Source organism: Manis javanica, chromosome 3 (assembly GCF_040802235.1).
Source record: "Manis javanica isolate MJ-LG chromosome 3, MJ_LKY, whole genome shotgun sequence".
NCBI lineage: Eukaryota > Metazoa > Chordata > Mammalia > Pholidota > Manidae > Manis > Manis javanica.
In genome coordinates, this window is record NC_133158.1 from 78,060,592 (window position 1) to 78,068,127 (window position 7,536).

Below are 7,536 nucleotides of genomic sequence, written 5' to 3' on the forward strand. Positions count from 1 at the left end.
GATTTGATATTTGTTTACATGGTGATTATTATCATCACAGTAAGTCTAGTTACTATCTGTCACCAAATACAGTTGTTGTAGTATTATTAACTATACATCCCTGTGTTTCATGTATTTTATAAGTGGAAGATAGTACCTCTTAATCTCCTTCGCCTGTTCATCCATCTTTTCCTGCCCCAACAACCATCAGTTTCTCTGTATCTGAGATTGTTTCTACTTTATTTTTTCATTTGTTTCAGTTTTTTTAGATCACACATATAAGTGAAGTCATAATGGTATTTGTCTTTCTCTGTCTGACTTATTTTACTCAGCATAATACCCTCTAGGTCCATCCATATTGTCACAAATGGCAATATTTCATTCTTTTTTATGACTGGGTAATATTCCATTGTAGATGTGCTACTTCTTTATCCATTCACCTATCAGTAGATCCTTAGGTTGTTTGGCTTTGCAGAAGCATTTTTTAGTTTGAGGTAGTCCTATTTATTTATTGTTGTGTTTGTTCTTATCTGAGGAGACAGTTCCAAAAAAATATTGCTAAGACCAATGTCAAAGAGTTTACCATCTTTGTTTTCTTCAAGGAGTTTTATGATTGCAGGTCTTAAATTTAAGTCTTTAATTCATCTTAAGTTTATTTCTGTTTATGATGTAAGAAAGTGGTCCTGCATGTAACCGTCCAGTTTTCCTAACACCATTTATTAAAGAAATTGTCTTTTCCCCACTGCATATTCTTGTCTTCTTTTTGTGGATTAATTAACCATATAAGCATGGGTTTATTCCTGGGCTCCCTATTCTGTTCCATTCAACCAGGATGTCTGTTTTTGCATCATTACCATACTGTTTTGATTACTATAGCTTTATAGTATAGTTTGAAATCCTGGCATATGATATCTTCATCTTTGTTCTTTCTCAACACTTCTTTGGCTGTCTGGGGTCTTTTGTAGTTTCAAGCAAGTTTGAGAATTATTTGTTCTAGTTCTGGAAAAATGCCATTGGTATTTTGATAGGGTTTTCATTAGTCTGTAGTTGGTTAGTGTGGACATTTCAACAATATTAATTCTTCCAATCCATGAGCATGGAATAGCTTTCCTCTTATTTGTGTCATCTTCAACTTTTTTCACCAATGTCTTACAGTTTTCAAATTACAGGTTGATTAACTCTATTCTTAGGTATTTTATTCTTTCTGATGCTATTGTGAATTGGATTGTTTACTTAATTTCTCTTTCTGATAGTTCACTTTTAGTGTTTGGAAGCAAAATAGATTTCTACATATTGATTTTGTATTCTGTATCTTTACTAAATTCATTTATTAGTTCTATTAGCTTTCTGGTAGAGGCTTTATAGTTTTTTGCCTACAATCTTGATCAACAGTTTGGCTAAGTATTGAATTTTAGGTTTAAAACTTTCCCTCAAAATTTTGAGGGCATTGATCCTTTATGTTCCTGTCTGTTATCTGTTTCACAATAATGATGCATAAAGAAGTATCTTAAATGTAGTAGCTTAAACAAATCAAATTATTCATTATTTTTCCCTATTCTGTGAGTTGTCTGGGAGGTTCTTTTCATCTTAGTTGGGATACTTACAGGTCTGTGATCAGCTAGAACAGCTATGCAGCTGCTGATTTTAACTGAGATCACATATATTTGGAAACTGGCTAGCTGTAGGTTGGTCTAGGATGACTTCATCTGGAATGATTTGGCTAGTTTCCATGTCACTCTCTTTTTCTCCCAGCAGGCTAGTGTGAATATGTTCTCATGATCCTGGCAGATATCCAAGAGAAGGTCTGAAAGTACACAAGATTCTTTCCAAATCTCTTTTGCTAACACCCCATTGTTAAAAGCAGTGGCTGAGTGGCTGAGCTCAGAGTCAGATGAGAGGTGGCTACAAAGTTATAGGCAAAGGGTTTGATACAGTGAGACCATTAATTTGGGCCGTTAACGCATTTAATTCACCATAGTGTTCAAGCATGTAATTATGTTAATGAGAAATCTGGTGCCAGTCTAATTCTTGTTCTTTGGTTTTTGTTTAGGATTTCGTCTTTATCCTGACCTAAAATTTAATGATGGTATATCTAAGTATATTTTTCATATTTTAAAGAAATGATTTTATCTCATTATTTCATACTTTTAAGAAATAAAACCTTCTTTGAGGTTCCTGTTAAATGAATCTCTTGGATTGATTCTCCATTTCTGTTATCTGTCTTCTTTATAGTCCTTGTCTTTGTCTTATTCTGGGAGATTACTAAATTTTATTTTCTAGTCTTTCTATCAAATATTTATTTTATTTTAGCTATTAAAAATTTCTAAATGCTTTTTCTTATTCTTTTTCATTGCCTTCTTATTGTTACAGATTTAATTTCTAACTGAATAAATTGTAAATTTTGTTTTGTCTTTAAATTTTTTTCTTATATACCTAAACTATTTGTTTCTACCAAGGTATTTTAATTGTTATTTTTCATTTTTGTTTTTGCTTTTTTTGTGGGGAAAAGAGTCTTTCTTTTTTATAATGTTGGTTTTCCTCATATATATATATAATTGGAATCTTGGTTGTTCATTTACATTCATGATTAAAGTATAGGATAACTAGCATATGCCTCTTTTATTATTTTTATGAATATATTTATTTTACAGTTAAATATCTTCTCCTAATGGAAATTCTTTTTTTTTTAAAGATATTAACACATTCTTTTTTATTATACTAAAATCAGGCAATGGTCTGACAAGAAAAGGCTGCTTATGGAACATTGTTATGTTCAACTTATAAGATATTAAGTCATTAGAATTAAAGTTTTCCCAAGAAAAAGATAAGTGGAAACATCAATTGCTTTTCAGACTTGGTATTTGCTCCTTCATTGGTTTTACACTAACACTAAATTTAAAAAAAACTTTACATTTTACAGCACAATGAATTGCTTTGTTTTGGTATGCATCCACAACTTAGCATTTGATGGTCCACAGAAAAGTAGGAAAATGCTCCAGTTTGTTAGGAAAACAAGCCTGCCAATTTCAGGGATCTGCCATGCACACTGGATTGTTTCTCAGTCCCTGCTATGGACCATGAGAAGCAGCAGCACCAAAATCAAAGTATGCATTCAATTCAAGGTTCTCTTTGATCCAATTGTCAGATTCCAAAGTAAACCCAAATATATTTCAAGGATGACCAAATGAGAACCCTGTTTAAAACTTCAGTTTTTAAAAGCAAAAGCAATTACAGGGAAAGAAAACCATTCAGAGGGATTGTGTGTGGTCGCAAGTGTCTTCTGTGATATTCTCCAAGTTTAAACACCAAGACTTTGAGAACTGGCATGTCTGAGTAACCCTGGTGACTGTTCTTTTCATTTTATCAAAATTTGAACTAAAAAAACACATGACTTCAGAGGGTGGTAGGGCTGAGGACCCAGTATTCATTTCCTAGGCTTGTGGAGAGTATATAATTGTGGTCCTGAAACTAAATGAGGGAAGTCAGAAACTCTTTCCAGCCTTATTTATCTGTTGGCTTCTGGCCAAAGCAAGGATGTATCTTGGAAAGTGTCAGGTAGTGAGGGTAGTGATGGTGCAAAATTGCCTTGAAGGAAAAAGAAAGAAGGAAAAAGCACCCCTCAATAAAGGTAGCAGGAGAAGATGGGGGAAAAGCCTGAATTCCTTACCAAAGGCCAATTTTATAGGGAAGCAAAGGGCTTTACAATCTATGCTTTGGCTATAAGTTATGGTAGTGGAGTGGGAAAAGGATGCTGGCTTTGAAGGGAGGCATAATTTAAGACTTGAGAAAGGAAACCAGGGGTGCAGATGAAGCCTCACTGACCCCACACACACACCTAGGAGTGGTCCCACAAACTGACCTGAAATCTTCATACGTACTCTAATGAACCGCCCCAAGCCAGATGGCTTTTGCAAGAGGGAGGAAGGCTGAGAGAAGACGGCAGAAACCCCAGTCCACAAAGTCAAGGTGATTGTGTGATGTGTCTTTTCCCAGTTGAGTCTGAATGCCAGTTAAGATTCAAATCAATTTAAATATACTTCCTTGATGCCAGAAGTTCAACTAGATGGACAGTACTTACATTTGACAGGATGATTTGTTATGACACAACTTACATATTTCAAATGGGCAAAAAATTAGTATAATTTACAGTATCTTAAGATAAATTGCCTTTGAATGGGAGCCTCCTTTCCAGTACTTGGAGGTCTACAAGATTTGCCTATGAAATTCAATATCGTGGGAAATGAAGACTGCTTAAATCCAATGGAGGAAGGCTTGTTCTTCTTTTTAATTAATTGCTGTAACAATGTCCTTCAAGCATCTGGGGGAGTTTCATATTTTTTTTGAGACAGCATTAAGCACCAAAGCTCTTGAAGGACTACTTTGATGCTATGTGAATTCTATCATTTTGCTAACACTGATATGGCTCTTGGTTCCACCACTCCATCAGAACTATTAATTATTCATATTAATTTTTCTTGCAAATCTTACCATGGGAAATAGTTATGGGTATTTAGGTCCACATTTTATTTTCAGGCCCTGTATTCACTTTTCATAATTGTTCTTGGAGGCCCAGTTATCATCTCTGTCTTGTAAGCCTCATGTTTTCATCATCTTCTAGACCCCAGCTAACTGCCAGCTCCTACTCCTTTGCGGCCTTCCTCAAGTTCTTCCAACATTTGGAAACTGGGTGGGACTGTGGGTAAAATCGCAACATTTCCAGAATCTCTCGCCTGGCCATAGTGCATCACTATATCAACAGGTGTTTCCAGGGGTGGAGAGGAGTAGCCCATCTCCTTATCAATAGGTGATTATGAGGGGGAGTGAGGGCATATCTGGACTGGAGAGGTTGGGTGCGGTCCCTTTTTCTGCAGCCAGTCCCGAGAGACACAGACAAGCCAAAGTGGATGACTGCTTGTAAGCAATAAACGCGTTTCTCCCTCTTTATTTCTCTCTTTGACTGATTTTGGTTCAAAGGTATTTTGTCCCCAGGCTGGGAAAATATTACCCCCAGCCCACCCATCCCCCGGAGTTACAGGACTTTTTTACTCTGAAGCCTGTGGTGGCTGCCATCTTGTGTCACTTCCCTTGATGGCTGGCCGTCAATGGAAATTCTTACCAAGAGTCTATGGAGAGCAGATGGAGCCCTCGCCTCCTACCTAGCAATGGTCCCACAGGCTGTGACCTGTAACCTTCACACCTGCTCTAAGAAACCACCCCACGCTAGACAGTGTTTGCAGGGGGGAGGAAAGGAGGAGAAAGCAGAGACCTGAGGCCACTAATCAGCAGCAAGGTGATTTAATTAACTGCCTGGTCTTAATATCAGGGGATGTAAGGGGTAAGTGCCGTTGGATGGAATAGCCCCTACTCAGCACAGAGTGAAACTTATATTGCACATTTTCGCCCCTATTGTTTGTATAGTGAGGCATTTTGTCTCTTAGATCTCTAACTAGATTATAAGGTAAAACCTCTATTTTATATATATATATATGTATATGCTTTACCTCACAAAAGTCTGCTTTGACAAGATAGTTCCTTGATAAATTGATTAGTTAACCTGTTATCAGATTACTTTACTCTTTAAATTTTTAAAGCTTTAGAAAAATTCTTTTTCTGCTGGAAAATGTTCTGATCTTACTTGGTTAAGAATAAAAAAGCTCCACTTCTAGTTTGCTGTAAATTATTTTCCTTACTAGGATCCTCAGATTAGTTTAGATGCTTCCCATTCCAATAAACTAAATTTATCTTGCAACTTCAGAGTTTCCTGGGATTTCTCATACAGTCATAGGTATCTACAGGGTAACCTGGGAAAATTTTTGAAGCCAAGTAAAAGGAGTACAAGAACATCTACTGAAATTCTTATTCTTTTTAACTGTGCTTAGCCTACTGATGTGTTGTTATTCTTTTATCTAGATAAGGGATTTAAGAGAAAGTAGAACCTGAAATTTATTGATTAAAATGTTAAGTCTGAATCCTTCTGTGATATGTACCCCTGGAAATCTTATAACTTACATATCAATCACTCAGAATTATCAACAATTCCCAACTTTGTTCCATCTACCCCATGCTAGTTTTTTTCTTTGGGAATATTTTAAAGCAAATTTTAGGCATTATTTTGATGCTGGGGTTCTTGTTTGCAGAGTGGAAGAATGAACTAAGCAAACACCCAAGGTAGGAGAGCCAGGGAGAGGCTTTTATTTAGAGATACAGTGAGAGGACAGAACTCCTGGCTCATGCCAGGAGGGGACAAGAGAACCCTGGGTGGTGCTTGTCTAGGGGATTTACAGGTGGTTGAGAGACAAAGGGCTAGGGATGCAGACTTGCTAAATGGTCCCCATATGTTTATCTTTGAAGAGACACTAAGTTTCTTATCAGTCTTCTGGATTATTTTGCAGAGTTAACACAAGAAATTTACTGCTCTGATTTGTTCCCAGAATAGTGACTTCTTGGTTTGGGAGCACATCAATCAAGACTGTCTGTCCTGCTCTCAAGGTGGGCTGGGTTATTGTCTGTTATGTTAAGAAACCTATTTTTTTCTTTTTGGGTTTTAAAGTGCAATCTTATCTTTAAGATGGAATCTTTTCTTTCTTGTTTTTACTGTTGTTTGTGACTGGGCTCGCCTGCTATATTAATTGTCCAGGTTATATATTACTTGACTAGGGTCTGGAGAAGGAAAAGCAGCATCAGGGCAAAGTTAAAGAAGATAAGCTGGGCCTTTTACCAGGCTAAAGTAAATTTTACAGTAGTCTCATTTGATTGGCACAATGAAGACATGGGCTGTGCCGACCTCATTTTCTTGCCTGGAGATATTCAAACATTCCAGTCCAAGTTACTCCTGGCTTTTTAGTTTTAACTAATCTCACTGAAGAATACTTATATTCCTAGTTTGAAATTTTACTTTAGAGAATTAACGTGGCTCTGGCTCTGCTTAATTCTTTTATATGGAGTTTTGGTAGGGGTCTTTTTCCAGAGGCCCTCACCCTACTCTGACTACACCCATGGTCCTGTTTCAATTTCACTTCACCTGTAAGTTCTTTGTTTCATAATCACCATGCCATTATCAAACCTGACAAAATTAAAATTCCTTAATGTCATTTAATAGTACATAATTAAATTTTCCTATCAAAAACACCCTTTTGATTTGTTAAAATTAGGATTCAAATAAGACACAATCATTGTGTTTGGTCATTATATCTGTTTCCTGTTTCTTCTAGATAGGGAGTTCTTCCTCCCTTTTGTTTTCCTTGTCACTGATCTGTCAGAACATAGGTTCTCAGTTTTTTGATGGTGTTATTTGTTTGCCTCAGGGCTTTTTGGGTTTTTTTTGAGCAATGAACGGATTTTATTATATTTATTTTTAATTAATTAATTAATTATATTAAGGTATTATTGATATACACTCTTATGAAGGTTTCACATGAAGAAACAATGTGTTCACTACATTCACCCCTGTATCATGTCCCCCCCCATACCCCATTACAGTCATTGCCTATCAGTGTAGTAAGATGCCACGGAGTCACTATTTGCCTTCTCTGTGCTACACTGTCTTTCCCCGATCCC

General features: G+C 36.4%; 1 pseudogene; it reads right to left on the reverse strand.

Moving 5' to 3' along the window:
* Positions 1-4,267: 4,267 nt before the first annotated feature.
* LOC108403229 (ubiquitin-conjugating enzyme E2 variant 1-like) lies at positions 4,268-5,049 on the reverse strand (annotated as a pseudogene).
* Positions 5,050-7,536: the final 2,487 nt, after the last annotated feature.